The sequence below is a fragment of the Nycticebus coucang genome, chromosome 17 (genome assembly GCF_027406575.1).
Source record: "Nycticebus coucang isolate mNycCou1 chromosome 17, mNycCou1.pri, whole genome shotgun sequence".
NCBI lineage: Eukaryota > Metazoa > Chordata > Mammalia > Primates > Lorisidae > Nycticebus > Nycticebus coucang.
Genome location: NC_069796.1, coordinates 18,808,341 through 18,823,445, shown reverse-complemented (window position 1 = coordinate 18,823,445; position 15,105 = coordinate 18,808,341). Strand labels below are relative to the sequence as shown.

Here is a 15,105-nt window from a genome sequence, read left to right as displayed (position 1 = left end):
GAATGGAAGAAAAAGTATCCAATGTACTCAGCCCTACTATGAACCTAATTTATAGCTTTCAAATGAAGGCTATAACCCAATTATAGCACAAGAATATGGGGAAAGGGCTAAGGAAGGGGAAGGGAGGGGGGAGGTTAGGGTGGAGGGAGGGTAATGGGTGGGGCCACATCTACGGTGCATCTTAGAATGGGTACAGGTAAAACTTACTAAAGGCAGAATACAAATGTCTACATACAATAACTAAGAAAATGCCATGAAGGCTACGTTGAACAGTTTGATGAGAATATTTCAGATTGTATATGAAACCAGCACATTGTACCCCTTGATTGCACTAATTTACACAGCTATGATTTAACAATAAAAAAAAAAAACAGAAGTTATCTCTAAGTTGCTGAAAACACTAAAAAAGGGAAGGGGGACGGAAAGTGGTAGAGACAAGCAGACATATGCCTCATGATGAAAGTGCACAATCCCACCCTGCCCCTGACAAGGTGCCGTCTGTATCAATTTTCCGTATCTAACTAGCAATTGTATCTAGATCCAATCAGAAAATGCAAAGACAGATAACACACACCATGGGGCCAGGCACAGAGGTTCACCCCTGTAATCCTAACATTCTCAGAGGCCAATGCATGAGGATTGCTTGAGCTCAGGTGTTTTGGACCAGTCTGAGCAAAAGCAAGATCCTGTCTCTACTAAAAATAGAAAAACTTAGCCAGGCATTGTATTAGGTCTATAGTCCCAGCTTCTTGGGAAACTGAGACAGGATAATCACTTGAGCCTAAAAGTTTGAGGTTGCCATGAGCTATGTACTCTAGCTCTATCTCAAAAAAAAAAAAAAAAAAAGGAAGAAAGAAAGAAAAGAAAAGAAAGGAAAACAGAAGCCATGGGAACACACATCACCATCCAAACTGTGGGAAACTTTGCAGGAAAAATGACACAGTTTTTAGAACTGGAAATATCTAGATTAATCTCACATTAAAAGAGGGAGAGGGTGGGTAAATGGAAGGGAGGGAGAGAGGGAAGAATGGAGGGGAGGTGGAGAAGCGAAGAGCAGAAAGAGAAAAGGAGGGAGGTGTGTGACACAACTTTGGGGGGCAGGACACAATTACAAGAGGGATTTTAACAATTGCAATCAGTGTAACCTGGTTTCTTGCACCCTCAATGAATCCCCAACAATAAAAATAAATAAATAAATATTTAAAAAAGAAAGAAAAGAAAATTCAAAGATACAGTAGGCAATCACAATTAAAAACTTTATTTGGATCACAATTTAAACAAACTGAGAAAAAGTTAATCCCCAATAAGAAATTGGTGAAGTGTGACCATTATTTAATGATACTAAGTAAATATTGTTAATTTTTAGCTGTGAAAAATAGTATTATGATTAAGTTTAAAATTTTTTATATTAAAGGCATATTCTTAAATATTTACACATAAAATTATATGATACTTTGGATGACTCAATATAACTGAACAGAGAGAAGAGCGTACGAATAGAAATGAACAAGATTGGTCATATGTTAATGGGTTTATTGGGTTATTACATCATCCTCTCTGGTGTTATATATACTTAAAATTTGTCCGGAATAAAATAACAATAAAGTTAGAGAGGGAAGTGATGACTTCCACTGCTTTACAGAATTCAGTGGAAATAGGCTCTGTGGAAGAATATGGCAGGGCCAGCTAGCTGCCTGGCTGATAGCTGTTTAACCTCTTTTAATCAGAATGGATAAGTTTTTGTTGTAGTTACACACCTGAAATATCAGCTTAATAAAAGTTCATTTCTTGTTCATGTCACATGCCCCACATGAGTTGACAAAGGTGACCAGACTGATGAAAGCTATTCCCTTAGTTAAATAATCCATCTACAAAAGTCTTTTCTCTAAATATTAAGAGACAGCAAATTAGTACAAATGCAATAAATTTCTTGAATACCTAATACGAGATGTTCCTCTATTAAGTGTTACATGGGCCTCTGGAGGATTTCACAGCCTAGTGAAAAATAGAATATACAATCACAACAACAAAAAACTGTGAATTTTTTAAATGAGAATAAAAGTTACCAATAAAGTTTTAGGAGTTTAGCAAAAGAGAGTATATCAATGAAAAAAATTAAAGATCCAAGGAGCTTCAAACTGAAGGAAATATTTTCAAATGTTTGTTCAATGAGTGTAGACAAAATTCTAACTTAGATAAAAATAAAAGTCCTCTAATCTCACAGAACATTTATAATTAGAAGTTACAGCATGAAATATTTAGTCATTTCAAGTTCAAGTTAGAAGAAATGTTTTTCAATTGAGTTTCTGGAACATAAACCACTCTCCTTTCTAATGGGAAACATAAATGGCTGTATAAGTTGAATATAAAATGCATGAACATCTGGATGCCTGCTAATTGCAGATGGAATGTCACATAAAACAAGAAATCAAAGAACTTTCTGGCTCATATGTCTTTAGGAGGTAGAAATCACTTTCCTTGGCACAAGCACACTGGTGTAATTGACAAGATGTTGAGATGGCACATTTCACCATATGTGCTTCCTTGGATCCAATCAAGTCCCATGAACACTGAAATCATAAACTCCACATTTGGTCTCGGACAGTGTATGATAAATTTTTAAATCAGGGGTAATAAAAGAGGTAGAGCAGAAGTTTAAATACAGCAAACAGACAGAAAACTGAACTGCCTTAGCCAATTGGAATAACACAAACTCCTAGTAGAGAAATTCAAATCCAAGTGCGATGAGAGGCTGGTTCCCAACCTACTGAGAGAAACATCAGTTCTATTACAACAGTGAAAAAATCACATCACAGTCTACAGCCCTGTTTTAATTGGCAAAAAAAAAAAAATTTCCCCTCAATTTAAGCCAAAATTTAAAATACTGGAAAATTTCCTAAAAAAAAACTGCCTTTTTTAAAAAATAAGAAAATGTGGGGTTGGGGACTAGGATAGGCTGGGGTCGGGTGCCCAGCTTGCCTCTCTCACCACCCGCTGGGTCCAGTTCCCAGCCTCCAGCCCCGCGAACTGTGCCCCCACCACCAGGGATGCCCAGCCAGCTTCCGTGGCACCTCCATGGGCTGGAGGCCTTTGTGGGCAGAACATGGGGCAGTGGTGGGGGTTGGGGTTGGGAGGGCACCAGCTCTGGGCCACCATTTACCTGCAGCCTGCTTGGCCCGCATACAGCATGCTATTTCTCTTCAGGACACAACAATGGCCACCTAGGGAGACTCTCAAGTCCATTTCAAGCTCATACTGGTTGGTGATGGTGGGACTGAGAAAACTACATTCATTAAATGCCACTTAACAGGTGAATTCAAGAAGAGGTATGTAGCACCTTAGGCATAGAGGTCCGTACCCTTGTGCTTCACAGCAACAGAGGACCCATCAAGTTCAACAGATGGGATACAGCTGGCCAGGAGAAATTTGGTGGAGTGAGGGATGGCTATTACATCCAGGCCCAATGTGCCATTATAACATTTGATGTAACATCAAGAGTTACTCACAAAATCGTACCTAATGGGGGGGCGATGGGGGGCGGAGATAAGATGGCTGACTGACGCCAGCTTTCCACAGAGGCTCCCATCCAGAAGGAGAGTTAAAGGACAGAAATTTAGCAAGTAACCTGGTGGATTAGAGCTGAAAAAAGAGAGAAGGTTGAAGAATGCACATCAACCCCGCTGATGCGAGCTGTGACCCCAAGGATACAAACAAAAGGTACAAAATCCATCACCAAGCAAAAAAGGAGTCCCCTCCCCCATGAGAATGGCTCTGAGTGCCCCACAAACAAACGAGCAGAGTTCAAAGGTCCTCCCACTAGACTACACGGGAGAGACCCTCTAAAAACTAGACCTACCTTCCTACTAGGGTGACATGGCGTTTTCCTGCCAGGCATAAAACTGTATAAAACTGTATATATTCTCTACCTGCAATTCTGAGCTCCCAGCACTCCCTTCCACTCTCACTCTGAGGTCTGGAGACCTGTCCCCCAGGAGTCCAGATTCTTGGGTGATTTCTCAAGGGGTGTGGACAGGACCTAGACTGCAGCTGATCAGTGCTGACTCTGGGGCACGGGAGTGAGGAGAGGATGGTTGGCTGAGAGGGAACCACACCAGAGCAGCAGTGCCCCGAGGCACAAAGCAGCAGCCGTTTTTGGCAAAAATAGGACTCACTCCCGGATATTCCGAAGCCACACCCCCGTCTCCCTGGGAAACCAGAGGAGGCCGGGCATCTTCTCAGGTGGCAACCACCACAGAACAGATCTGGGACGGAAACGCAGGCCCCGTGAGTAAAGGAATTGCCTGAGGTGGTATCTGCCTGGCTGGAGCATCGGGACTAGAAAACGCACGCGCAGAGCTGGGAAATTCCCACAGCGGGCTGACCCAGAGGACCACTTTACTGAGCCAAACACACACCCGGCCCTCAGGGGTTTGTCAGCCTATAGACAAAGGAAGACAAGAGGCTAGAACTAACAGCTAACAGAATACAAACCTGCAGGAGCAAAGACAGGGCCTGAGGCACAGGTTCTGGGAACTCAAAACAGCTTCTCTTATGCAGGGGAATCTGGCAGGGACAGAAACAAATTCCCGCAAAGTTGTTCGGTTCTGTTCTGTCAGTAACATTAATCAGGGGCAAGGCTGGAACGGAGTGAACACCCCTCAGCCTCCATCAAGGGCCTGAGGTTGTCAGGCCTCACATCCCCCTGCTGGACAGAGGCAGAGCACAGCAGCCTGGCTGAGCAGATATAGATTTCCTTGTGATTCAGGCAGGTACAAACCCCTGGAGTATCTGTTCACTAGAGGCAACTGGGTCACAGCCCTGTGGCGCTATCAGTGACTGGGTGACAGAGGTGCAAGGTGGGGAGGAGGCATCAACCTTCCCAGACTAATCTATTTCCTGGGTGGGTTCTGCTGACTTCACGGCACACTGGACCAAGTCATATCTGAGTTCTCACCAGACCCCTGTGATCCAGTTGCCAGAGACCTTTTAATCCCTCCTACCTGAGACAGGTGCTGACTGAGACAATTGATTTGGACCTTTTGAACTGAGCCAATTGCCCGAGGACTATTCAAGTGGTGTCCTGGGTGTGGGTTGTAGGAAGGTTTGATTTTCCTTTTCCAAATGTTGCCTGTGGGGGGCAAGGTGACTTAATTGCTGGTATTTCTCCACAGCTGAGACTTCAATCCAGAGTAACTATTTCACTAGTGTTGGACAGAGACCAGCTGAAAACAAGACAGAACCACTTAGCCCCACCACACCAAACAGGTCCCCAGTTTCTCAGGCCATAGCACTGTAAGGGTCCTCTACAAAGCTCCAGGGGAAAAATCAAATGGTGTAAAATAATCATGGGTCAGAATCAGTGGAAAAACTCTGGTAACATGAATAACTAGAGCAGATCAACCCCCCACAAGGAAAGATATGGCAGATGTAAATGAAGATCCCATTCATAAACAGCTGGCCGAGATGTCAGAAATAGAATTCAGAATTTGGATTGCAAATAAGATTAATAGAATGGACGAAAATTTGGAATTCGAAATTCGAGGAGAAATTCAAAAGTTGTCTCAAGATTTAACAAATTTAAAGACAAAACCAACAAAGATTTTTGACGCACTGAAGCAAGAATTTGAAGCCCTCAAAGATATGAAAAATACAGTAGAATCACTCAGTAACAGAGTAGAGCAAGCAGAAGAAAGGATTTATGACATTGAAGACAAAGCTTTTTAATGCTCCCAAACTCTCAAAGAGGAAGAGAAATGGAGAGCAAAAACGGATCATTCTATCAGAGAGCTCTGGGATAATTTGAAGAAGGCTAATATCCACCTCACTGGAATCCCTGAAAGTGATGACATGGCCTCGCAAGGCACAGAGGCCTTCTCCATGAAATTATGAAAGAGAATTTTCCAGACATACCAAGAGATTCTGAAATTCAGATAGCAGACAGTTTCAGAACCCCAGCATGACTCAATCCAAATAAGACATCCCCAAGGCATATCATAATTAACTTCACTAAAGTTAATATGAAGGAGAAAATTCTCAAAGCAGCCAGACGTAAGAAATCCATTACTTACAAAGGGAAGAATATTAGAATGACTGCGGATCTCTCTGCTGAAACTTTTCAAGCCAGAAGAGGGTGGTCATCGACTTTCAATCTCATAAAGCAAAATAACTTTTAACCCCAGATCCTATATCCAGCTAAACTGAGTTTCATTTATGATGGAGAAATAAAATACTTTAATACATTCATATGTTGAAGAAATTTGCTATAACCAAACCAGCTCATCACGATATTCTCAGACCTATCCTCCATGACCAGCCCAATACTCTACCACAAAATTAAACTCACTCAGAAACTTTTGACGAACTCCAACTTTCACAGTGGTAAAACAATTAAAAATGTCCACTGGACTTTCGAAAAACATGATACCCATAATTTTACCAGACTTATCAATATTCTCCAGTAATATGAACAGCTTAAACTGCCTTCTAAACAGGCACAGTTAGCTGACTGACAAAAACCCAAGCCAGATATTTGCTGCATACAAGAGTCACATCTTACCTTAAAAGATAAATATAGACTTAGGGTGAAATGATGGTCATCCATATTTCAGGCAAATGTTAATAAGAAAAAAAGCAGGTGTTGTAATTCGATTTGCAGATACAATAGGCTTTAAACCAACAAAAGTAAGGAAGAATAAGAATGGTCACTTCATATTTGTTAAGGGTAATACTCAATATAATGAGATTTCAATTATTAATATTTATGCACCCAACCAGAATGCAACTCAATTTATAAGAGAAACTCTAACAGACATGAGCAACTTGATTTCCTCAAGCTCCATAACAGTCAAGGATTTCAACACTCCTTTGGCAGTGTTGGATAGATCCTCCAATAAGAGGCAGAGCAAAGAAATTTTAGATTTAAACAAAACCATCCAACATTTGGATTTAGCAGACTTCTACAGAACATTTCATCCCAAAAAAACTGAATACACATACTTCTCATCAGCCCATGAAACATATTCCAAAATTGACCACATCTTAGGTCACAAGTCTAACCTCAGTAAATTTAAAGGAATAGAAATTTTTCCTTGCATCTTCTTGTACCACCATGGAATAAAAGTTGAACTCAGTAACAACAAAATCTGCATACACATAAAAAAAAAACATGGAAGTTAAATAATCTTATGCTGAATGATAGCTGGGTCGGAGATGAGATTAAGAAGGAAATTGCCAATTTTTTGGAACAAAACGACAATGAAGACACAAATTATCAGAACTTCTGGGATACAACAAAGGCAGTCCTAAGAGGGAAATTTATAGTACTGCAAGCCTTCCTCAAGAGAATGGAAAGAGAGGAAGTTAACAACATAATGGGACATCTCAAGCAACTGGAAAAGGAAGAACATTCCAACCCCAAACCCAGTAGAAGAAAAGAAATAACCAAAATTAGAGAAGAACTAAATGAAATTGAAAACAAAAGAATTATACAACAGATCAATAAATCAAAAAGTTGGTTTTTTGAAAAGGTCAATAAAATAAATCAACCTTTGGCTAACCTAACCAGGACAAAGAGAGTAAAATCTCTAATCTCATCAATCAGAAACAACAAAGAAGAAATAACAACAGACTCCTCAGAAATTCAAAAAATCCTTAATGAATATCATAAGCTTTATTTTCAGAAATATGAAAATCTGAAGGAAATTGACCAATATTTGGAAGCATGTTACCTTCCAAGACTTAGCCAGAATCAAGTGGAAATGTTGAACAGGCCAATATCAAGTTCTGAAATAGCATCAACCATACAAAATCTCCCTAAAAAGAACAGCCCAGGACCAGATGGCTTCATGTCAGAATTCTACCAAACCTTTAAAGAGGAACTAGTACCTATATTACCCAACCTGTTCCAAAATGTAGAAAAAGAAGGAAGACTACCCAACACGTTCTATGAAGAAAACATCACCCTGATCCCCAAACAAGGAAAAGACCCAACAAGAAAGGTAAATTATACACCAATATCACTAATGAATATTGATGCAAAAATATTCAACAAGATCCTAACAAACATAATCCAACAACACATCAAACAAATTATACATCATGACCAAGCTGGTTTTATCCCAGGGCCTCAAAGCTGGTTCAATATACATAAATCTATAAGTATAATTCAGCACATAAACAAATTTAAAAACAAAGACCATATGATTCTCTCAATTGACGCAGAAAAAGCTTTTGATAATATCCAGCATCCCTTCATGATCAGAACACTCAAGAAAATTGGTATAGAAGGGACATTTCTTAAACAGGTAGAGGCCATCCACAGCAAACCCACAGCCAATATCGTATTAAATAGAGTTAAATTGAAATCATTTCCATTCAGATCAGCAACCAGACAAGGCTGCCTATTGTCTCCACTGCTCTTTAACATTGTAATGGAAGTGTTAGCCATCGCAATTAAGGAAGAAAAGGTAATCAAGGGTATCCATATAGGGTCAGAAGAGATTAAACTTTCGCTTTTCACAGATGATGTGATTGTATACCTGGAAAACACCAGGGATTCTACTACAAAACTCTTAGAAGTGATCAAGGAATACAGCAGCATCTCAGGTTACAAAATCAACATTCATAAATCAGTAGCCTTTATATATACCACCAATAGTCAAGCTGAAAAAACAGTTACAGACTCTATTCCATTCACAGTAGTGCGAAAGAAAATAAAATATTTGGGAGTTTATCTAACAAAGGTTGTGAAAGATCTCTATAAAGAGAACTATGAAACTCTAAGAAAAGAAATAGCTGAAAATGTTAACAAATGGAAAAACATATCATGCTCATGGCTGGGAAGAATCAACATCGTTAAAACGTCCATACTACCCAAAGCAATATAAAATTTTAATGCAATCCCTATTAAAGCTCCACTGTCACACTTTAAAGATCTTCAAAAAAATAATACTTCATTTTATATGGAATCAGTTAAAACCTCGAATAGCCAAGACATTGCTCAGAAATAAAAACAAAGCAGGAGGAATCACGCTACCAGACCTCAGACTATACTATAAATCGATAGTGGTCAAAACAGCATGGTACTGGCACAAAAACAGACAAGTAGATGTCTGGAACAGAATAGAGAACCAAGAGATGAACCCAACTACTTACCATTATTTGATCTTTGACAAGCCAATTAAAAACATTCAGTGGGGAAAAGATTCCCTATTTAACAAATGGTGCTGAGTGAACTGGCTGGCAACCTGTAGAAGACTGAAACTGGACCTACACCTTTCACCATTAACTAAGATAAACTCTAACTGGATAAAATATTTAAATTTAAGACATGAAACTATAAAAATACTAGAAGAGAGTGCAGGGAAAACCCTTGAAGAAATCGGGATGGGTGAGTATTTTATGAGGAGGACCCCCGGGCAATTGAAGCAGCTTCAAAAATACACTACTGGGACCTGATCAAACTAAAAAGCTTCTGCACAGCCAAGAACACAGTAGGTAAAGCAAGCAAACAGCCCTCAGAATGGGAGAAGATATTTGCAGGTTATGTCTCCAACAAAGGTTTAATAACCAGAATCCACAGAGAACTCAAACGTATAAGCAAGAAAAGAACAAGTAATCCCATTGCAGGCTGGGCAAGGGACTTGAAGAGAAACTTCTCTGAAGAAGACAGGTGCACAGCCTACAGACATATGAAAAAATGCTCATCCTGAATCATCAGAGAAATGCAAATCAAAACTACCTTGAGTTATCATCTAACTCCAGTAAGATTAGCCCATATCACAAAATCCCAAGACCAGAGATGTTGGCATGGATGTGGAGAAAAGGGAACACTTCTACACTGCTGGTGTGAATGCACACTAATACGTTCCTTTTGGAAGAAAATTTGGGGAACACTTAGAGATCTAAAAATAGATCTGCCATTCGAGCCTATAATTCCTCTACTAGGTATATACCCAGAAGACCAAAAATCACATTATAACAAAGATATTTGTACCAGAATGTTTATTGCAGCCCAATTCATAATTGCTAAGTCATGTAAAAAGCCCAAGTGCCCATCGATCCACGAATGGATTAATAAATTGTGGTATATGTACACCATGGAATATTATGCAGCCTTAAAGAAAATGGAGACTTTACCTCTTTCATGTTTACATGGATGGAGCTGGAACATTTCTTCTTAGTAAAGTATCTCAAGAATGGAAGAAAAAGTATCCGATGTACTCAGCCCTACTATGAAACTGAATTATGGCTTTCACATGAAAGCTATAACCCAGTTATAACCTAAGAATATGGGGAAGGGGAAGAGGGAGAGGTGGGAGGTGAGGGAAGGGGGAGGATGGGCAGAGGGAGGGTGATTGGTGGGATTACACCTGCAGTGCACCTTACAAGGGTATATGCGAAACTTAGTAAATGTAGAATGTAAATGTCTTAACACAATAACTAAGAAAATGCCAGGAAGTCATATTAACCAGTGCGATGAAAATGTGTCAAACCGTCTATAAAACCAGTGTATGGTGCCTCATGATTGCATTAATGTACACAGCTATGATTTAATAATAAAATAAATAAATAAAAGAACAGAACGTAAATATGAAAAAAAAAAAAAAAAAGAGAACGTGCCTAACTGGCAGGGAGATCTGGTATGAGTATATGAAAACATCCCTATTGTGGTGTGTGGAAACAAAGTGGATATGAAGGACCCGGAAGTGAAGGCAAAATCTATTGTCTTTCACTAAAAGAGAAATCTTCAGTACTACGACATTTGTGCTAAAAGTAACAACTTTGAAAAGCCTTTCCCCTGGCTTTCTAGAAAGCTCACTGAGACCCTACCTCGAAGTGTGTTGCCATGCCTGCTCTTGCTCCACCAGAGGTGGTCACGGACCCAGCTTTGGCGGCACAACATGAACGTGACTTCGAGGTCGCTCAGACACCTGCTCTCCCGGGTAAGGATGATGAGCTGTGAGAATGAAGCTGGAGCCCAGCGTCCTGTGATGTCAGCGGTGCAGCCTGTGTGCCCCTTGATTATCTAGCTAAGCAGAACATGTGCGTCATCTGGGATGCTGAAGGAGACGAATGGACTTTAGAGTGAATGTGGCAGTTTAAAAAAATACCTTTATTATTTGGACCTGCATATTTAGCTGCTGGGAACACAGTCGATTCCTTCTTGAGTTTCAAGTATAAGACTGCTACAGTCACATCACAATATCCAGCGGTGACATCCTGTTTGTCATTGTCATTCCCATTCCTTTCCATTTAGAATCAAAATAAAGTTATGTTTCAAATATCTAAAAATAAATAAGAAAATGTGACGAGTCGCCTTGACAAGTTGTGTGTACTAGCGGGCTGTAGCTACAGGGGAATTTTCGTATTTTCTTTTGCAACAACACATGCTTAGTCCACTTGCATTGAACTTAGGGACCGTGGAAGGACCAAAAACAGCAAGCCCTCCACATGTAAAGAGAAGGGTGTGGCTCCTCCTAGTGATCCTCAGAGGCCTGCATTGAAATCTCAGGCATTAGAAAATACAGCACAGTGGAAAGTTTCAAAGAAAGAACCAAGGTTAAAAAACAAGGAGTTTTTCTTTAACTACATGATTCTACTCTTAACACATTCTGTTTCTGCACTTCCTGTCTTGCCTTTTTCTTACCACTGCTAAATACGACTTAGGGCTGAGACAGTGTGCTGTGTCTAGTGAGGACTGTCTTTAGTACTCAGGGCCAGAAGTGATGCTCGGCTTTTGTTCAGATTACTTTGTCCCCAGTGCCTATCACTTTTAACCTACGCTCTGTCCTACAACAACTCTCATTCTGGAGGAGTCATCTGTTGGGGTTTCCAGGATGGCAATTACATTCTTGTACCCATAGCCTCCCTGAGCTGAAACACAGACCAGGTACTCAGAAAATGAATACATAAGTTCAACTTTATTAGTGGTACCATTGAGGTGAAGAACGTGGTTTGAATTTGTGGCCAAATAGATCCCCTAATACATTTTACCTTGATTTGAATTGAATGCATCCATTGCTGCTGAGCTCTGAGGCAGAGTCAAATCCTTCCTGTAATCTTCCCTCTGGGGTGTGCTGGTGCCAAAAGCAGGACAACCCAGAAGGAGCAAAGCCAATCACGCTTAGTACTTTTTCCCAGGTTTATGGATTCCAGAAGTCGTAACTTTATCCTTGATTGGGAGCAAAGTCGGTAAGGGAAAGGTGAAAAGTGTTTGTCCCATATTTTCCCAACTGGAGATTGAAACACATAAGAGTTCCCATTTGTGGGAATATGAAAAGTAGGGAATCAGTTTCCCATACACATATACGTATTCTGTTGTCCTCCATTCTCTTCACCTATTTGGTTTAACAGTCAGGCCAGCAATCAATGAAGGGTTTGCCGCATCTCTGGGGGAAGCAGCTGAGCTTCAGGACGGCTTTTTCCTTGTCCATGAGGACCAAGTGCTGCTCCTCTGTGGCCAGCTTAGTGCTTTCCCTGGGAGGATGTGAGTTGAGAAAGAATAGTACATTAAATACACTCATTTCAAAGCTCTATTTGTACTTCCTCTGTTGTTTCCCACTCTTGTTTGTGTCCAGTCTCATTCTTCATCATAATTCCCTAAAGGTTGCATGATGAAATCAAACACAAGCATAACTATTCCCCAGTAAGACAGCATCAATAACATAAAAATTTCCAAATTTGAATGCACATACCTTCCCTATGAAATTCTCAGGAAGAAATTAAACCTTCAGGGTTAAGTCACCCTGGATTTTAAATTAAAGTATAAATAAATATTAAAATGATTATCTCAAATACAAAATAAGTATCCCCAGAAACCAGGAACCAATTCGTAGGGTCCCCAAAGCCCATAGCAGAGACTCCGTGCTGTCTAAGGAAAGGACAGTGAATGCACTTGTCCATGGTGGTCCAAACCCAGTGAATTATGAAGTCTGCCAAAAGGAGATTAATTATGCTTAACAAAAATGAAGGGGAGAGAAATTCACTTTTGCATTCTCTGTCCTCAATCAGAGAGTGAGAGGGGGAAAGCTGGCAGAGCTTTGAAACTGGTAGTATTCCTGATTCCAGTCTCCACGTCTTAGTCAAGTCTTTTCTTTCCTATTCAACATATTTAAAACTTTTAAATTTTATTTCTCCTTTGAGCCTCAACTTTCTGGCCCAAGCCCTATCCTAGGATGGCATTTGCTGGTAAGACTGTCCAGGATGTCAGCCTGTTTTGCAGACTTCTGCTGCCTGCTCAGGAAGGTTGAGGGCCTCTGGGGAAGGTTTTCCCTCTCCTTACCTTGTTTTCTGCTGGAGAATCACTCTCTGAAGGCCCTGGCTTTCCTCACCTTTTATGTGTGCTAGACTGTGAGCAACCTCTTTCGGCTACATTCTTTTCTGCAACAGAAAAGCTCTCTAATGCTTTATTTTTAACTGTTGGTCTCTTACTCCAAGAAGACTAAAATAGTTTCACTTACTTCTTCAATTGATTGCTTTCTTTTTCTAGCGTATGAATAGCTACGCACAAGACCTGAATTTCAGCCTTGCCTTTCTTTTGTTTTTAAACTCCATTACCTGCTTGTATGACGTAATTTTCTCCAGGTTTTGTCTGGAAAGGTGCCCTTCACGCGATAAAGTCAGTGAGTTCTAATGCTACCCCAAACATTCACTGTTTAAAAAAATCTTTCCACATTCACCTCTTTACCTAAACTATTCCAAACATTGTTCTATCAGACAAATGTCCAACCCAGGCTGAATTAGGTGCATCATTCCCCTTTTGAATGTATTATATTTCATATCACTTCCATTCAAGTATGTTTCATAAGTTTCTTCTTTTTAAGAGAGAGGCAGTATCTCCATTCTCACTTATAATAACTGTATCACGGTGAAAGTCAGCACTTCTTTTAATTTAGTCTGATTTTTTTAAATCATCCTCTTTCAAATCTGTCCACACATTCCATACCCATATGGTTGGTTCTCCTGAAACACTTCTGTATCTACTCCTTTAAAAGGACCTCTTTCAAGAGTTTGTTAGGAAATTAGAATTTTGTAAGTGGTTCTAAGAAAAACAAATTCTACCCAAATATAGAACATCCATCTATAAGTAACAGTGTCTACAAACAAGAATATTTTTAGACTAAGTGAAGTTTTTCGAAGTTTCCTTTATTATAATGTAATTGAAAAGTAGGTCAGCATTGATTCCTTTATTACAATGTAATTGAAAAGTAGGGCAATTGTATCAATGGATATTTTCTTCTACATCCCCACAGGAGAAAGAGAAAATAAATCTAAATAAAACCTGACTTTGTCATAGCCTGTGCCTAAAACACCTCATTGTTAGTGTTAGAGTAAAATGATAGAGGCCATCGACAACAAACCCACAGCCACTATCATACTGAACGGTGTAAAACTGAAAGCATTTCCACTTAGAACTGGAACCAGACAAATATGCCCAGTACCGCCACTTCTATTCAGCAGAGTGCTAGAAGTCCTAGCCAAAGCAATCAAGCAAGAGAAGGAGATCAAGGGAATTCAAATGGGGACAGAAGAGGTCAAACTCTCACTCTTCCTAGAGGACATGATCTTATATCTGGAAAACCCATGGGACTCAACTACAATGCTCTTAGAAGTGATCAAGAAATATAGCAACGTCTCAGGTTACAAAATCAATGTCCACAAATCAGTAGCCTTAATATATGCCAATAACAGTCAAGCTGAGAATCAAATAAAAGACACAATACCTTTTACAGTAGCTCCAAAGAAAATGAAATGCCTGAAAATTTAAAGGATGCGAAGGATCTCTATATAGAGAACTATGAAACCCTGAGAAAATAAATAGTTGAAGATGATAACAAATGGAACCCTGCTCATGGCTGGGAAGAATCAACATCATTAAAATGTCCATACTACTCAAAGCAATTTATAGATTTAATGCAATCCCCCATCAAAGCACAACATCATACTTTGAAAAACTTGAAAAAAATAATACTTTGTTTCATATGGAACCAGAAAAAAAAATACCCAATACAATTTTAAGAAACAAAAATAAATCTGGAGGCATCATGTTACCAGACTTCAATTTATACTAGACATCTATAGTGATCAAAACGGTATGGTACTGGC

The 15,105-nt window shown here is 39.7% G+C and overlaps 1 pseudogene; it reads left to right on the top strand.

Moving 5' to 3' along the window:
• Positions 1–3,213: 3,213 nt before the first annotated feature.
• On the top strand, positions 3,214–10,963 carry LOC128569120 (GTP-binding nuclear protein Ran-like; annotated as a pseudogene).
• Positions 10,964–15,105: the final 4,142 nt, after the last annotated feature.